Source organism: Aegilops tauschii, chromosome 2 (genome assembly GCF_002575655.3).
Source record: "Aegilops tauschii subsp. strangulata cultivar AL8/78 chromosome 2, Aet v6.0, whole genome shotgun sequence".
Classification (NCBI taxonomy): Eukaryota; Viridiplantae; Streptophyta; class Magnoliopsida; order Poales; family Poaceae; genus Aegilops; species Aegilops tauschii.
Genome location: NC_053036.3, coordinates 470,934,869 through 470,954,460, shown reverse-complemented (window position 1 = coordinate 470,954,460; position 19,592 = coordinate 470,934,869). Strand labels below are relative to the sequence as shown.

The following is a 19,592-nucleotide window of genomic DNA, read 5'->3' as shown; positions in this document are numbered from 1 at the left end:
ATTTTTTTTGCTTCAACATATATATGGTCAGTCTAGTTTGATAAGTGTTCACGATTGTTGTGCAAACTCATGCAAGCCTTCCTATAATCCACTGAACTATTAGGAAGTTTCGAGGATCACCACATAGAAATCTTCTCTGTTATTCTCTAGGCTCAACCAAACATTAACTGAAATATCAGTTGACACAGAGACAAAAACAAATTATAATGAGCTCATATTTCAAAAAAAAAAAACTGTCTCAAGTATCTTACCATGATCCAAAATGTCTGAAAAATATATTTCATCGCCATAGACACAAAGTGCTCCAACTGGAATTGGTATGGTACAATCAGTTTCAGCATGCAAAAAAAACACTCATAACATTAGCAACACAGCTATACGGTGATATTCACTTATAGGCATGACATGCAAAAGGGTAACCCACACCTTGATAATGTATTGAAAAAACTACACAGTCCTAACTACCATAGAAAGGGTAAAAGGAAATATATAAAATCCTAGTCAGCTAATTCACATTGTTGGCATGCTATGAATGGAGGTGCATGTACAATAACTTCCAGTACAGACGATCACGGTACTAACTACCATAGAAAGGGTAAAAGGAAATATATAAATCCTAATCAGCTAATTCACATTGTTAGCATACTATGAATGGAGGTGCATGTACAATAACTTCCAGTACAAATGGTCACACATGAAAATATAAGGAAATTCAGAGACATATATGAATCAATCGAACAGAGAACCTTGAATTCCAGCCAATCAACACAAAATTCAGACATATATGAATCAATCGAACAGAGAACCTTGAATTCCAGCCAAATAACACAAAATTCAGATCCAATAAAATGCATTATAGTTGCGAAGGGAGACAGAGCACCGTTAGATACACATAAATAGCTCACATCAAAGACCATCAGTACCTTACACAGCGTCATGCCGCATCCTACACCATGCTGTCGTGGAAGGAGAAACCATAGAGTAAGGTCCGTTTCGGAAGCCACTCAATTGGCCACCCCAATCCATTATATTTATCCAGTGAGTGGCCTCCCATAAGGCTCACAATTATGGTCACCGTCTATAAAAACATAAGCCATCAGTAGAAATAGTTAATAGTCAACTATAAGCATTAATCATAAAACTATTCTTGGCCAGTACAACTAAACACATGTTTTATCAGTGAAAAAACAGAAACACATTTGCGTATATATACACACCATAATCATGAGCTAGTACGTAGTAGTGATGGCTTGTTCCAACGGAGGAGACTCACTGAAACCACACGACAATGGGCAGAGCATAAAGCATAGATAATCAATACCATAGATTTCATGTATGAATAAGAAGCCTCTACCAATTCAGTGCATTTCGTTCTTTTGATGGACTACATGACATGTACACTTACCAAGAAAAATGTCGAACCATCGGATGTTTATTGCCTAAGCTGCTCACAAAGATATGCAAGTGAAGAAACAATAGTTACAAATAAGGAATTACTAAGAGTGAAGTAAAGAACATGAGGGTATCAAATCGAATTAATGCCGTGATGTTCGAAGATGGTGAAAAAGACAGTGGTATTGATAGAGAGATAGCCGATGCATGGTTTCCACAGTGCACCCTTTGGCAAGATGAAAACAAAAACCAAAGCAAGACCACTAAATAAATTTTGAAACATATAATGAGAAGGCGGACAATGGCCAACATATAGATCCCAAATGACCCAAGCAAAAGCTCCGAGAGGACTTTCATTCATGATTAGACAAAATATAAGAACATTTTTAACAAAAAAAAACACTTTCCAGCAGATAAATTTACTTGACACTCTCATTTTAAACAACCTGCGAGGGATATGTACCGCACTAATGCATCATGTGATTTAAATAATAAATGTGGCAGCAAATATTGGCAGCAGCATCTTAAAAAGAGAATGATGACCAGTGAACTAAATAGCAAAGATAATCATAACAAAGGGTCTGCTCTGACCAAAATAGATAGCACATTTTGCAATCTGTTTTAGTGACAACTCTTGGCGGTCCCATGGAGGATCGAAGTTCGTCTTTGAAGAAGCATTTGGCAAAAGCCAACATGTTAACAAGACAACCAGGACGACAATATCTTGTTAACCACAGGAACTAGAAGAACGTCCGTGCGTTGCAACGGGACCACATTAATTTTAAGACACTATTAGGAAAAAGCCTAGCAGCAGCGCGGGTTTTAGGCCTATCAGTAGCGCGAGACGATGCGCTACTGATAAGGCGCTACAATTAATGTGTAGCAGTAGCGCCTGTCGTCCCACGGTACTGCTATACATGGACAACAGTATCGTTCTTTGGTGAAGAGCGCTGCTGATATTATCTGCAGCGCTTCTACAGGGAAGCGCTACTGGTAAGGCGGCGCTACTGCTAACTTTGTTCCCCTCGCTACTACTAGTTTTATTAGTTTTTTTTCTGCATATTTGTTTTGTATTTGAATAGGCTTTATACAATAATCTTTAGCATATCATACACATACAAATGTAATCATAGCATATACATACAACTAGTCTCATCAAATCATGTCATCATCATAATCATCATCCAACACAAAGTGGTCTCTCGTCATCATCTCGAAAATAGCGATACAAGTCACGATTACTTGCAACTACATCGTCATCCATCTAAACAATGATATACGCGAGAAGAGCTATCACTTTGAGTGAGAGCGGAACTATGCAGTACATGAGTTCGTATCCCTCTCTCGCATTAGCGTGAACCTAAACTAACTACTGCCTGTCGCTCGGAAACCGGAAACCGGTACACCTGGGCCTGACACTCCGGCCACTTGTCGTATATATACTCCTAGCGTAGCACTTCTTCGCCATCAATGATCTATGCACCTGCATCGTCACATGAGTCGATGATATGCAACATATATAGTTGAGCAACAGAAAGAGACAGACTTGGCAAAAATAGAAGCAACATATCATAAGCATAAATAACAAAGTTGATCATACCCAAAATGCCCTAACTAGAGTGATCGTCACTAGTCGAGGAGGACGGTTTAATTATATCACAAATAAAGTTTCGTCGTGCATAACTCAAAGTTTCGTCATACAGAAAGTATGGACTAAACGGACACATTGTCATATATCGACAATCACTCCAACATGTCGTGCCATCCATCCATGTCAGGGAGATAGTCCCCGAGCCTAGTGAAAGGCAACAGGTCGAGACGCTGAGAGGCTACCCGTGTTCGGACGTCTTCCCGCGATATTTGTCCTTCTTCGTAGAACATCCCTGTTTTTCTGACGACCTCCTTCGTGATGATTTGGGCAAGTTCGCGCTGGATGTGATAGAACTCAGCTCGAAGTCGATGATCCTCGATATCTCCTACGTTCTTTGCCCATTGCAGAATATGGGCATCGCCGGATGTAGCTGACATGCGAAGGTTCTGGTGATCCCGTCTGTACTCCAGCATGTGTGGTGTAGGACATAGAATCCATCATTAAGAGAATCACTCGGTTGCTGGATGCAGCAGAAGTCGGTCTTATGGCCGAAGGCGAGCCTGCCGCCCCTTCTCTTCTTGTCCATGACCTCTCCACCCCGTGCTTCGTAGTAAAACATAGCACTGTCAAGAACATCCTTGATGTGGGTGTAATCCTTTTTGTGAATGTTCTTCGACGAGTCCAAGTAAAGAGCGTGGGAGTATTGGGGGTAGAGGATGATGAGGACGGCGCGCTCGCCGCTGCGCAAAATAAGTACACCTCAAATTAATTAGCCTCCACCGTGCAAATGAATGATTGAAATCAAAGGAAGGATATCCGCGCGGATGACTTACAGGGGATGATAAGGCACGAGAATCGCCTCCTTGTCCTTATTGGCGAGCATGAAACTGACGATGTATTCCCTCGCGTATTCACGGTGCTTTGCGCAGACTCCCAAGAAGCCCTCGTGCATGAAGTACGGGTCAGCGACACAGATATGAGGTATCTGCTCAACCCCGATGATGTAGTTCAAGTGCAAGGCATAAAGGCGGACAAACGTAAAATCCAGCTTCTTCACGTGAAACATGTCGAATATGTAATCGAATCGAAGGAAGAACTTATCCGCAGGGAAGAAGTCGACGTACGACAATTGCCGCGGAACGTTAACCACGTAGAGTAGGTATCCTGGATCTTTCGAGGCGATGAGGCCTTTCTCTATCCGCAGCACATCGTCATGAAGTCTCCTTAGATCGCCGAATCTGGCCCCTAGCGCTCTTGCAGGTAGGATTGGTTGACCGGGGATATGCCATTTATCCGCACCGGGGATATCTATACGGTCTTGAACCCGAGGCTGCTGAGGCGGCTGGATCATAGAATCAGCTTTTTTGCCTTTCCTCGCTCTCTTCCTATACTTCTTTACTACCGGAAGGTCGTCCATAATGCGTTCAGCCTCCGGAGACGGCAATTCAGGCATCGACTCATGACGCTCAAACCCTGAGTAGGCGCCAGTATAGACATACTATTGAGTGACATCGTCATCCTCATCCTCATCCATGGCGACGTCATCAGCGACTAATGGAGCCTCTTCCTTACCCCGTCCGCTATCACCCAACCCGACACCCGACGCTAATTGGGTAGGTGGGGTGTTGATGTTCATACCTTGCTGAGGCTGCGTGCTCGTGGGTGTGCTCCCGGCCGCCTCCAGACGAAGCAGACTCTTTGGCCACAATAGGACCCACCCATTGCAACAATCACCAAGCCGTCGCGGGGTCTCGTCGTCACCCCCTAGTAGCAGAGGAGGCAAAATCTCGTGGCCCGGTTTGACACTGGCCACGGAAACCTTGAAGACGTTCAGGGGGATCGGCCGGCTGTGGAACAATGGTTCCTTCGGCTTCATTATCGTCGCCTTCCCCACGTCCACCTTTTGGTCACCGATGGTGTACAATATGGTGCACGGGGTTTCGTCGGCCTGCAAAGAAAAGTCTGCGACGTGAGACATCCGAAAGGCAACGAAAACGGGAGATTATACATTTATTGAAGGGGGCCGGTGTGACAGATACCGTGAGGGCGTCGAGCTCAGCCAAAGACGAAGCACCGCCGAGCATGTCCGGTGCGGGAGCCGGTGCGGGAGCAGGTGCTGGTGCAACGATAGTCGAGCTGCTCCCCAAGAAGTCAGCAAGGGGAAAGTCTGCTGCATTTTTTTCTTGATTTTGCCTGGTCCAATTGAAAATGGCCGGAACCAAGGAAGTAGACATATCTACAACCATCTGTTTTGCGGCAGCTACCGCTGTTGCGACTGTCTGAGATGATTTCTTCTCAACCGCAATCTCAACCTTCTTGTCGATGTTTTCTTCGGTTAACCTCCGTCTTTCCTTTCTCTCCTCCGTGGTCTCACTGTAGTACTTCTTCCACGTGGCGCCGTCTCCGATACCGTGCACGCGTCCATACGACGGTCGAGTATCCACCGGGAGACGTTTCAATATGTTCAACGCCCGGTTGAATAGAGTGTCCCACTTGGACCTCGCCAACGCCTCAGACGGCGAGTCGCTTTCGGCCGCAATCCTGTGCTGCTCTCTCTGCAAAAGGCACAAGGATCGTTTACAAATATGCATGACTAACGTGTAGTAGAATTGATCAGAAACTAAAATTACCAGCAGTCTCATGAACTCCATCGTGAGCGCGTTCGTCTCGAAAATCTTCTTCACTTGGTCCCAACGGTGCCGGGCCCTGAGGACGTCACGCTCCTACGGGACGGTGAACTCTGCCAAGGGGTCTGGGATGCCCAGACTCGCGGCTTCCGCGTCCTCCTTGGCCCATATGGACCTCTTCCTGCCGTAACCACGGCTTCTGAGGTGGTGGCACCCAATGTTCCTCTGTTGAAGCCCCTTCATGTACTTCGAATTTTTTTTGGCATCTTCGACCTCGCAAGCTGCCTTGAATATTTCAAATTGCTCTGCCGTGATTGTCGGATTATCCTTTACAATCTCGGAGTAGGGTTCCTTTTTGTCGATCTTTGCTTTCACCCTTGTTTTCCAAGCGGCCAACGCGTCGCTAAACTTGGACATGACGTGTTTGTTTATCTTCTTCATTGCCGGGTCCTTATCTGGATCTTTATAATCCTTTTCATTCCGGCCCGAGAACAAGAATATCTGGTGCAGCTTCTTTAGGAGGGAGGGCCTCATATTATCTATCTTCTGTAGTTTCTCATCGTTGATGGTGGCGGTTGTCCGTACGATGTAGCCTATTTGATTGCCGTAGCACGCACGCGCTTCCTCGGGCGCGGTTGGCTCAAAATTGCCGTCTTCCACCGACGTGACCACCAGTCTAGTAGTCCTGAGTTTGTTAGGAAGCCGTTGGCTCTTTGCTTTTGGTTCTACACCGGCTCCGCTCCCCGAGGCAGCGCCGGCCTCAGTCTCAGCGCCGGTCTCGATGTCGGTCTGAGTCTCAGCGCCGGTCTCAGTCTCAGCACTGGTCTGCGTGTCGGTCTCAGTCCCCGATGCGACCGGTGGGCCCAGCAACAACATCGGTTGATCGTCGGCAAGGCTCAAAAATTCGTCTGCCGCCAGGTAGACGTCGTCGCAATTACCAGAACCCTATGCTTCATTGTTGCTAGCCATGTTTCCTACGATTAAATCTAGTCAATTAATTCTAGACCTAATAAAATGAATAATGACATAAAAAAGGCCTATGTTTTGCAGGAACGTTGACTCCTTCCTGGTGCGGCAAATCCCGGGCACTCAATATGTCCTAGTTTGTAGCACAAGTCATGCCGAAATTCACGGAAAATTTCGGCATGACCTTTGCTAAAAAGTGGACAAATCGAGAACCTGAAATTTGCCGGAACGGAAATGGATCAACATTCCGGCAAACATAGGCCACTCAGCTTCATTCCCTGGAAACAACAAAAGGCTACTTGGGCACAATCGAAACATGGGCAAACACAATTGAGGAATTTGCATATATCCTGACCACTTCAAATTTGCATGTCCTAGCGTTTGACACTTCAAGAAAATCTACACAAATCTCATTTTCTCTCAAACTCAATTCAAAAACCAAATATAGATTATATTTAGTTAACTACTGAACTAAACTTTACTCTAAACTACTGCCCTAATTAACATCTAATTAAACAAAGTCAATTCAAAAACTAAACCCTACTGAACTAATTAACATCTACATTATCTACTACTTAACATCTATTATTACCCTAACTAAAAAACATCAACATTATCTACTACTTAACATTAACATCTATTAACTAAAAGGATGGGTGGGGGGCTTACAGAGAGGGGAGAGACGGTGGCGGGGAGGTGCTCGGCGACGGAGGTAGGGGCGGCAAGGGCGGGCTCAGGATCGGACGCGGCGGTCCTGGCGGGATCGGGGGCGGTGAGGTCGAGGGAGGCGACGGTGAGGTCGAGGGCGGCCCTAGAGGCGGCGGCGGTGAGGCTGGGCGGCCTCGGGCGGCGGCCATGAGGATGAGCGCGGCGTCGACGCCGGCAGAAGACGGCGGCGAAGTGGGGGCGACGGCGAAGTGGGGGAGACGGCGGCGAAGTGGGGCGAGGGATCGATTTGGAGGAGAAGTGGTGGCCGGGGGGAAACCGTTTTTTTGTTAAGTCAAAAGTAACGGTAGCGCGTTACAGAAAACGCGCTATAGCTAAGTTAGATATAGCGCGTTTCCGAGAACGCGCCACTGCTACGTCTTCATCATTTTTTCCTTTTTCATTTTTTTCTTTACATTTTATAATTTTCCTTTCTTCTTTTTCTATTTCTTTCATTTTCATTTACTTTTTTATTCATTTTTCATTTCATTTTCTTTTCGTTAGCAGTAGCGCTTTACGCATAAACGCGCTGCTATAAGTATATTAGCGGTAGCGCGGTTTTCAGAAGATCGCTACTACTATGTGTAGCCCATTGGCTAAGTGATTGGAATTTTACTAGTAGCGAGTTTTAGGTGAGACGCGCTACTAATATATGTGCATATGCAGCGCGCTTATTTTGCACGCGCTACTGCTGTCTAGCAGTAGCGTGCGTTTTTAACAAGCGCTACTGCTAAAGTTCTGTGTATAACGTTTTCTCTAGTAGCTCTGTTGGAAAAGGCAGTGCCTAGGAGGCGCTTAGGCACGCCTAGGCGCTAGGCTATGGCCAAACGCCTCGCCTAGGGCATAAATGGAAGTGTAGGCAGGGCAAGCAAGGAATTGTCTACCCAAATGAAAAATCATGCCATATTGCACTAGTATACCAAACAGACCATATTCCAATGGGAGTGGCTGGAAATTAACTTATTTATTTGCCCTAAATTAATATCTACACACATATAATACTCGCAAATACATCATGATAGTAAAACTATATTACTGCCTAGGCCGCGCCTAGTGGCTTAAGCACCGCCTAGGCACTAGGCGAAGGCCAACCGCCTCGCTTACGCCTACCGCCTTTTCCAACCTTGCCTAGTAGTGAGAGTTCAATATTAATATTCTCATACATATCAAGTGACATTGGCGACCTTTTTTACCATCAAATCCTTACACATACTCTCCCCCCCCCCCCCCCCCCCCCCCGCTTCCAAGTGCGTCTGCGCGCCGGCCACCCACGCCGGGTCCTTCAAGTGCCGCTTCCACCGCACCAACTCTCAGGGCCACGGCCACAGCCAGGGCCAGGGAAGCCGCCCTTCTTCGCCCCTTCACCGGCCGCGGCCAACGCGGTGCCGCGGCACGCGGCCTCACCGTCCTCGTCCTCCGGCACCGTCGCGACCCTGTGACGCAGCCCAAGCATCGGCCTCGAGAATTAAAAACGCTCGACAACAGAGAGGGAAGGGAAGATCATATACATGTCATAAGAAAGGGAGTTTATTTACTGCTCCCTCGATATATTTGTTTCCTTTGTTTGGAGATTGGTTACCGTCCGTGAGTTAAGGTAAGGTTAATGTGATTGAGCGATTTTTCTGAAAATCAAATATTTGTTTTCTAATTAATGTGATTGAGTGATTTAAGGTAAGATTAATTAATTTAGATTTGATCTTTAGAGATTGTTCGTGATTAATTCTACATTACTAAATAACTTGCGCCAGTATGGAAAGTTCTGATCTGTTCAGATTTCTTTCGTTGTGTGAGAGGGTGAAGCGAAAATAAACCGATGAAGTGGGGGGGGGGGGGAGGGGACGAAAAAAATCTATGAAAAAAACCAGCAAATGTGGGAGGAGGTACCAAAAAAACCATGGAAGATGGGACGAAAAAAACCCTGAAAGCGAGACTACCAACTGCTCCATTAGGAGTAGAGATAAAACTCTCAATAGCTACGGGCATTGGAGAAAAAGGACAATCGTGTAATAGATATAGTATATACAACTAGAAAGGAAAAACAAACCTAGCTATAAATCAATTGAAGTAGGCTTAGGGTGGTTGAGTTCATCACCAAAAGAAGACATAAATCTCAGGTCCAGGTGGATCTTCACTCGCATCAACACAATAGAGGAATAGAACAGAAGAAAGAACACTGTATGGTAGATAAGGAAAATTTGTGTATTTGTAGCATAGCAAAAGAGGGCTTAGTTCTGTCTTTGATCTTCAAGCCCAACACTCACGTCTCTTGCTTCATAACATACCCATCACAATGTAAACGAACTACACTGGTTATCACTCACCAGAATGACCATCCAAGGTGCAGAACATCGAACATTACTGATGAACTAAACATGCTACAAGAGAGGTAAGGACGTGATCTAATTTAATACCCATAGGCCACAACAGTCTTGATTGCTTAAGACATGCTTATTTCAGCCAGAGTCATCGTCATCACCCCTCATTTTTTTACCGAAAAGGAGGTTGTACCCCCGGCCTTTGCCCACCAAGCAACATGACCCTGATATCCATACATACATACATACACACACATACATACATACATACATACATACATACATACATACATACATACATACATACATACGTGCGTGTGTGCACACATCCATCCATCCATCAGCCTCAAGAGTTATTCATACCTGGCCTTGACGGACCAAACCTCCCGGTGCGTATGACACATCAGACAACACCGTTCGGTTCCCAGCCCACGCTACGACTGAATCCAAGGCACGTCATGGGGCTTGTCCAGCACGACCATGAGCTGGGACTGGAGACGCATCGCAGCCTGGTACTCGTCGTCGCGGGCGATGGCAGGGAGCTGGGAGAGGTCACGCCCACGCGGTCCCCAGAGACCTTGCCGCCGCATCCGACACCGCAACGGCTGCCCGAGCACGGGCCTCCATGCCGGCGGCGGCGCTGTGCGGACGGGAGCCTTGGCCCCGCGAGACGGAGGGATCCAAGGGCCAAGTCTCCTCATCATCCATGTCCCGGCAACTGGCACCTCGCCTCCCGTGCGCTCCAGGGATTCAAATTGAGAAGATCGGCGAAGATGATGCTGGATGATAGGTGGAGCTCGGGACGGGAGATGAAGCACGAGCGCCGGTGAGGGTGGCGGCGGCGGAGGGAACCCTAGCTGGGAGGAGAAAACGAAAGAATGGCTGTGAGCGAGAGGTGCGAGGGGTGCGAGCGTTTTGTTTCTGTCCTCCATCGACACAGTAAAGCGTGACAGTAAAACCTGCGGACGTGGCTCGCGCGAGTTACCGCCCTTGATGGGTAGCTTATTGTTTTGGATGATCTAACATTTTCTCAGAAATGGTCATTTGGTTACTCAAGTAGAATCTTGCCGATTGCACTGCTTTTCCAAAAAAAAAGTGTTTGGCTCACAAATTTCCTCTTGTCTTTATTTTTTTCTCCATTGCAGTGTTTTTCCTTTTCTTTGTTACCGTATAAGCACATAGGCACAAAATTCTCGAAAAAAAAAGGTCGGGACCAAAATCGAGCACGCGTAACAACCCGGCAAGAGGCGGTTCGCTCGTGTGAACACACGTAACCACCCAAGAGGCCGTCCGGCGATTCGGCCATTCCAGTTCAGGCGAACCTTTGCTGCTGCTACGTATATAACATTTCCTCGTTTACTTCGATTGACTCCAAGTCTCCAAGCGCCCAAACCTCTTCCCTCCCATTCTAATTCCCCACCCCCCCAAACCCCTCCTCGTAAACCCTACCTCGCGGCCCGGGATCGCCATGCCGGCGCGCCAGGACGCCAGCGGCGGAGCGTCCGCCGCTGCTTCCCCGACGAAGCCCGCCCCGTCGCAGCGGGCGAAAGGCAAGGGGAAGGCGAGGGGCGACGACCTGGTGAGCAACGTCGACCCCGCCGCTCCTCCTCCCCCCCAATTGTCGGGAGCCGCTTGTCTCTCTTTGACGCATGTGTGGTCGCGTGGCTCGCGTCTCGTGCGCGCGTCGTCGCAGCCGGAGGAGGACCTCGAGCTCAGGAAGCTTCTCGAGGGGTGGGTGTTGCAGGCGCAGGACGCGGACCCCATCGTCCAGGCACGGGCCATCGTCAACCTGAGGTAATGTAATGCCGTTTCCGAACTTTCCCGGCATTCAGCCGCATCTCTGTCGATTTTGGATGACCGGTTTAGGAGCGAAATCCACTGGGTATATGGCTATGGTGCAGCTGCTCTGCGAAAAAACCATCGTATGGCCTGGGTTGGGTACCCGATTAGCCGGTATGCGCTGCAGGGGAAGGTTGTTCTGCGAAAATCCACTGACGTGAAAATTTGGGGAACACGCCAATTCTATTTCTGTTTATTGGATATGCTCTGCGATAGTTCAAAAAAAATTGGGGGAGGATGCAAGTTTTGGGATGTGGTTTCATATTTTGCAAGTGTATCGAGTTACATTACATGCGTCCTTTTGCTCTTAGAACGTGTACTGTTTGCAGTTTTTGGCCTGTTATCGGAGTTTGGTCCTTGCCCGTAATGAATTACTCCAGTATCAGTTACCGTATAAACAATTTCCAGCCCAGCCCAAAGAGGATTCCGGGCAGGAACCACGGGAAAAGTTTTGCGCCTATACAGCGATTGATTTTACCCTGAACTGATCCGACCCCCCTTTGTGGATCTCCTCGCCGAGTAGCGCCGGCACCCCAGCCTCCGGTCCATACATGCTCGGGCAGCGACGCCCCAGCCTTGGGCCCGTAGGTGCTCTGCTCACGAGTAGCGGCGCCCGCGGAGATGCCAATTCCCTTTGCCGTTTAGTGCACCTTCACGCTTTGTGTTCCTGATTTGTGCAGTTTGATTTTTTTTGATTTGGTTCGCTCATTCAGAATATTGCATCTACTCCTGCTATCGACATCAGCAGTTTGCATTTTCAGCCAGTTGCTCCATTTCTTACTTCTGTGACTGATGCTTGGCAGGCGACTGATTCGTAGAGCGACAAGTTCACTGACGGACATCCTGAAACCTCTCAAATACCTCGGTCCCCACTATGCAACGCTTAAGGCATTGTTTGAGACAATGCCGGAGTCTGCTCTCAAGGTGCAATGAATTGCTAACATCAGCTGAGCAGACTTAAATACTGCTTGATGCTCATGGGGTTTCTTTTCTTATTCTGCAGTCAGCTGTGGCAGGTCTTCTGTCAGTATTGGCTCTGACAATGTTTTCTCAACAAAAAAGGGTATATGGAAATACCGAAACAATGCAAACATGTGTCCATTTTCTTGTCTTTACTATCTCCGTTTTTTAATTAACTATCATGTAAAATTCTGAGCAAGATATACTCACAATAGCTTACTCTATTTCTGATTTAAAATGGCAAGAGTTTGCTCTCAGTACTCCTAAGTAAGTATCTTGAAAGCAGACTAAATCATAACCAATGAATAAATAACTAAACTAACTAATTTTCCTTATAATTTCCTTTTTTTAAAGCAGAGTACTGAAATGAGCATCTAGCTTAATCCCCAATTGTTGTACAGGACTGGCTTTGCTAAACTTTCTTTCCTTTTCTTGTTTTATTAGGAGAGCTTAAAGTACTGTATGATGGGTTCTTTAAGTGATATAAGTTCATGGGGTCATCTATACGTGAGGTAATGTCCAGCCTCCCCTACTTAAATTCTAACTTTACTTTTCTTGATGTTACTTATAACGAGCTCCATATACCAGTATTTACTGTTTTATCTTCCTATACCTTTTCTTTCACCCTTGTAACTACAAATACAATGTGATGTGAATTTATTTTTGATATGCTGCCTCATATTAATCTGTATAATCATTCTTAGTAACTTTCTTTTGTTCCAATATAAATATATTTCACTTCCGTTCCATCCATGTTTTTTATTTCTGCCATGTCAATTGTTAGCTTTTTTGGGGGTGAAATTATGAGTTTTAGCTTTTCACTTAAATCTTTCTGGTTGTTGAGACTCTTGTTATCTCAAATAGTGGAGTCTAATTGATGTTAATCTCTCGTCTGCCAGAAATTTAGCCTGTGAAATTACAGAAGAAGTCAAGAAGGTTAGATCTTCATTTACTTTATCATATGTATTGCACGATTTATGTTCTTTGTAGTACCGTATTCTGTAGTATGGTATCCAATTTCTGTCTAGATTCTTTTGATTGTAATCAAAAGTGTTTTAATCTTTTTCCTTGAACCTTTGACTTTTATCATTGAATATCTGTCTATCCTAAAACTTGATGTAACATAACTTTTCTGGCTCTCCACTTAGCAAGACTTGTGAAGTTTGATTGCTGGTTTGCTATCTCTTAATGCATTTTATTTTGTTATTAAAAAAAATTCTGTCAAATCAATGCTATGAATTAAAGTATTAGTTGTTTCATGTGGTTTGGCTGAGATAATGCAAGATTTATGCATGGGTCTCCTAGTTATAATGCTAATATTTTCTTGTTTTGCAGGATGATGGTACGCCAACTCCCATTGAATCAATACTCGGACCAGTTTTGGAAATTGTCAAATTTCACATGAAGGTTGATTCTCATTATATTTTTACATGTGGCATTTGTTTCATTTTTGTTACTTCATCGTAGTAAAATATTACGCCTTTATATGATATGTTAAACATTAAATAGTACTCCCTCCGCCCCCCAATGTAAAACGTTTTTGCAAGCTGGTTAGCTTGCAAAAACATCTTACATTGTGGGATGGAGTAGATGTTTCAGAGAAACCCAATAGTGATTAACTGATTGAGATTGAGAGTTCGCTTTGTTCTATTATTGCAGCATAATACTGAGCCTGAAGCTCTTGATCTTATGATGGAGGTATGATGGAACGTTTCTGTTTGTATTATTGTTCCAATTTATACTTACTTTGATGCAGCTGAACCATGATATTTATTTGCTACATAGGTAGGATACCTTGAGATGTTGTCTGGTGAAGAAAGTACACATTATTTTACCATGCTTCTTGAGCTTGTTGGGTTAACCAACTTCAAAAAGTCATGCCTGTATCTCATGAGTTGTTCTGGGTATGTGAGTAAATATCGTTTTTTTCAGAAGATGGTATTCTCTAATTTAAAAATTTAAACATGTGAAATCTTCGTATGTTGGGATGGAAACTGGCAGATACCTTGCTCCTGAAGATATGGTTGCACTTTCGGTTGTTTATTTCATTTACATGAAGTTTGGGGAGCTTGCGGAGGCTTTGCGTATCAGGCTTCTGCTTGGTGAATGAACTATGCTTGTGATTTCTGAGGTTCGAAATACAATGGCCCTAACATCAGCTTCATTGTTTTCTAGGATGACGGTTATGTGAAGGGTGTTTTTGCCAAGGCTGATGATTTTTCCCTAAAGAAGCAATTTGCATATATGATAGCACGCTATGTGAGTCTCCCATCCATGCATGTAGGCATGCAACAGAAGCAAAGTTACCAATTTGTGCCATATTCTACTTATCTATACTTTGAAAATGGAGATAGTTTGTATCTGTAATTTCCACACTATATATATATATATATATAGATATAGATATATATATGTATAGCATAAAGCGCTGAGCTGACTCTTTGATTTTTGTTTTACTTTTATCAATGGGCTATTCTTTATTGAAGGGTTTAAGCATGTTGAATGGTGATGAGTTCTCTGCTGATGAAACTGAAAAGAATGAAATACAGAAAATAGTTTATAACACCAAACTGAATGAGGGATATCTTACCCTTGCACGGGATATCGAGGTTATGGAGCCAAAATCTCCAGAGGACATATATAAGGTGTTCTATTATTCACCTATTCAGTTTTGTTCAGCAGTGTTTTTTTTGTTTAGGCACCCCAGCTAGTACTCCTTTTTAAAACCTGCTCATCTGTTAGGTTCATTTGGTTGGCCAAGAGGCTAAAAGATCTATTATGGATTCCGGAAGACATAATCTGGGCACAATTTTTGTCAACGCATTTGTGAATGCTGGATTTTGCCTGGTTTGTTCTTATAAACTTCCTCAGGATCTTAAGGGAAAGTAGTGATATTAAAACCATGTTCTTTTCCAGGATATACTCATGACTGCCTCATCAAATTTTTCTGAAAACTTGCTATTCAAGAACAACGGATTTGGGAAAACCAGCGCAGCAGCTAGTCTGGTACTGATACAGTTTGGTTTATTTCTATTAAACACACCTTTAGATTGCTAGATAATAATTGATAAGATACTAACACATGATTTTCAGGGGGTGATATACCTGTGGAATCCTGATTTAGGACTTGTGCAACTTGAGAAGTACCTGAGCAATGATGATATTTATGTTGGTGCTGGAGCTTTGTTGGGTATTGGAATAGCCAATTCTGCTATGAAGAGTGATTGTGATACTGTATGTGTGACCCGACCCTACTCTATCCATCCTCTCTCTCTTCTAACCATGCAAGTTTTCTGCTGTAATAATCTCTTATGTTTTCCAGGCACTTGGCCTTTTTTCTGAGTATATCAGCACAGGTGCATCAATTGTGCGTACTGGGGCAATCTTAGGTCTTGGTATTGCATATGCTGGATCATAACAAGAAAAGGTCTAATTAGTATTCCCCCATCGCTTGCTAGAAGTACAATTATTATTATTATTATATATTGATATACTTTCTGAATTTCAGCTTAAAGTTCTTTTCTTACATCTATTGAGTGACTCGAAAACACTTCTGGCGGACTTAGTATTCTCTGCCATCTCTCTGGGGTTAATGTTTGTTGGTACTTGCAACGAAGAGATTGCACAGTCAATCATATCTGTCTTGAGAAGCTGTAGAGAAGCAGACATTTCAAAGCCCATTGCACGTATGCTACCACTTGCTCTTGGGCTTCTGTATCTTGGAAAACAGGCAAGTCCTCGGCTCCATATTTTCCGTAATCTATACTGCAACATAATATAAAATAAGTTAAACCATGAGCATGTTTCTTCCATTCTCATAATTCTGTATTTTATAAAAGCGACAAAGCAGTACTAACTTTCATACGTTAGCATTATTTCTACTAACTTTCATATGGCAAATCCTTTTTGTATATTCGTGGATACTATAGTCTCGGATATTTTAATTGAGCTATCAGGAATGGAGTACTACCTCCATTCCTAAATATAAGATGTTGGGGCAGTCTAAATTAAACTGCCCAACGTCTTATATTTAGGAATGGAGGTAGTACATTATTGAGGCTCAGTAGCAAACCAAAAATGCATGGAAGCACATCCATAAAAGTAGCATTAACACCCAACTGCACTGCTAGGTCCCAAGCTCGGGTTATGGCTGATATGGCAGTGACAAGGAGAAAATAATAAGCTCGGGTGTTTACAGCAAAATACTTATGACAGAACTATGCTATTTTCTGTCAATCTATACACTTCTACGATTATTTGCTGATGTTTATGTGCTTTTTAACATTGTATCAGGAGATGGCTACAAGTATTATTGAGGAGTCTTTAACACTTCACAAAGAAATTAAGCACTACTGTGCCATGTCGGTTATGTCTTTGGCATTTGCTGGGACAGGGAACGTGAACATGGTAATGTACATTGCGGAGGTTGTATGACACTAACACAGCTGTTTCTTATGAAACAACACCCTTTGATTTTCAGGTTCACCGACTCTTTCGTATTTCCTCACATAATAATGGGACTTACAGAGGACCAACAGTTATTGGAATTGCTCTTATTGCCATGGGTGAAGAAATAGGGGCTGAAATGGCCGTAAGGTTCCTTGAGCAACTTTTACAATATGGCGATTATACTGTTAGAAGAGCTGTTCCCCTTGCTCTTGCCTTGCTATCCATTTCAAACCCAAAGGTACATATTTATGTTTTATCCGATTCTTTGCATCTGTGCCTGTTTTCAGTAACACGAACTGGTAGTAAATCAAAAAGTTGCCATATAAGTTGCCCTTTCAAATGCACAAGAGGGAGTGAGGGACTGTAACATTTTTGCTTCAACTACGACCAATATGGCTCATCATTCTTCATAAAAATGTCTGTTGAGAAATCTTCGGACAAAAATTAGTTTGTTCTTTTCTTGCTGTCATATGAAACTGCCAGCCGAACTGAAACAATAGCAGATTTGGATGTCCATTTTAATACTTTCTGTCTATCTATAGGTATACATTATGGACACACTAAGCAGACTGAGCCATGATTCAGACATTTTCGTGTCAATGGTTAGTAGCTTTGCCATAATACAACATATTGACGCAAGTTGAAGCATTGATTATACATGTTTTTTCAAATTGGTACGTGCAGGCTTCAATTATCTCAATGGGCTTGATCGGTGCTGGTACAAACAATTCTCGCATAGCTCAGATTCTCCGTGACCTATCGAATCACCCAGATGACAATCATTTGTTTTGTGTAAGTAAACGTCTATAACAAAATAATTGTATCCTTGTTTTCTACCGTTAGTAAGATTTTGAGTGGCTACTTAAGTTTCAGATTAATGCATTTCATTTGACTTCAGGTGAGAATTGCGCAAGGTCTTGTTCACCTTGGAAAGGGATTGCTGACGCTTGACCCCTGGCATTCTGATCGGTTTCTTTCATCCCCGTGAGTAGCTTCTACCTTTTTTTATTTGGAACGAACTGCTGCTAAGCATAAACAAACCAAGCAAGCTACAACCTTTCCCGTTTCCTTTGGTTTTACTGTATGCATGTTTTCAAAAGCGCTCTCTGTTGTACTTTTCAGCGTTGCATTAGCTGGTATTGTAACGGTTCTACACACATGCCTTAACATGCAATCCACCATTCTTGAAGAGTATCCATACATGCTGTATACACTTGTGCTTGCCATGCAGGTTTGTATCTCTTCGTTGGGCAGCTCTAGAGTTAAAGAAAAATCGCACAAACTCTTGATTACAAATGTATGTTTTTCTGTTGAAACAGCCTAGGATGTTGCTGACAGTGGATGAGGATCTTAAGCCCCTCCCTGTACCAGTTCGTGTCGGCCAGGCAGTCGACGTGGTTGGTCAGCCAGGACAACCAAGAACCATCAGTGGCTTTAGAACGCACAAGACACCCATAGTGCTTGCTGCAGGGGAGCGAGCTGAGCTTGCTACTGAGAAGTAAATTATTTCATACTTTTTTGACTATAAGAAATGATTTCATGATTTGTCAGCTTATTCTTGCCTGAGCCTTATTGCTGTTTCGACGTGTAGATATATTCCACTGGCACCAGTTCTAGAGGGCTTTGTGATTTTGAGGAAGAACCCAGATTATTGTGAAGACTGACAACGGTGAGGGGCAAGCGATGGTGGGAGGGATGGAGTGTCCAGTAAGAGGCTTTGGTGAATATATGACTGTCACACGAGCGATTGACAATGGCCACGGTAAAGACGCGGTGGATTTTCCTAGATGAGTTTGAGTTGTTATAGAGTGCAGGCCCTGCAGGTGTCGATATAGTTTTTCTAGACCGATGTTTAGTTGTAACAGGGTATAGGTTGAGTTGTAACATCGTACAGCGGTCAATGTTTCTTCGAGAGGAGATGCAATTTTGTCGGAACTGGGAGCAGAAACACTGGGTGTGACTGATGGATTAACATGTGCATACATAGCATTTTGAGATGCATAATATGGATTTACTGGGTTTACAACCTGTCTGATTTTTTTTCTTTTTTCTTTTCACAATGAATGTACAATTCTAAGCACTCAAGAACTGCTTTACCTTTTGCACCCTGTAAGAAAAGGTAGTGCGCGGCCGAGACTTGAACACGAACATTATTCTCCAGATCAAAACTATCAACTCCAGTTATTCACCACTTCATGACATGAACGACAATCTGATGAAACCATACACAGCAGAAGAGGTAAAGAAGGCTTTGTAGAAATGAAAGCTCCGGGGTCTGATGGGTTACATGCAGTTTTTTTTAAGAAGTGCTGGCACTTTATTGGGGATTCTCTAACGGCAGAGGTTCTTGCAGCAATAAATAACAAAACAATTCCTGAAGGATGGAATGATACGATCATCATTTTGATACCGAAGGTAGAATCCCCTGAGCTCATTACTGAATATAGACCCATAAATCTGTGATGTTTTGTACAAGGTAATATCCAAGATGATAGCGTTCCGCTTGAGATCTATTCTTGATGATGTAATCTCTCCAATTCAAAGTGCGTTTGTGCCCGGTAGAATTATTACTGATAATAGTGGGGCTATTGCGCTGTAAAATTGGATATGCACAAAGCGTATGATAGGGTCGAATGGAATTTCCTGCGCAACATGCTGATACGTTTGGGGTTCCATGAGGAGTTTGTACTTCTTCTGATGGCTTGTGTACAGTCAGTCTCTTACAAGGTCAGGTTTAATAACCAAGAG

General features: G+C 43.8%; 1 pseudogene; it reads left to right on the top strand.

Annotated features, from left to right (window-relative positions):
• The first annotated feature begins 11,011 nt into the window (after nt 1–11,011).
• On the top strand, nt 11,012–18,870 carry LOC109749371 (26S proteasome non-ATPase regulatory subunit 2 homolog A-like; annotated as a pseudogene).
• Nucleotides 18,871–19,592: the final 722 nt, after the last annotated feature.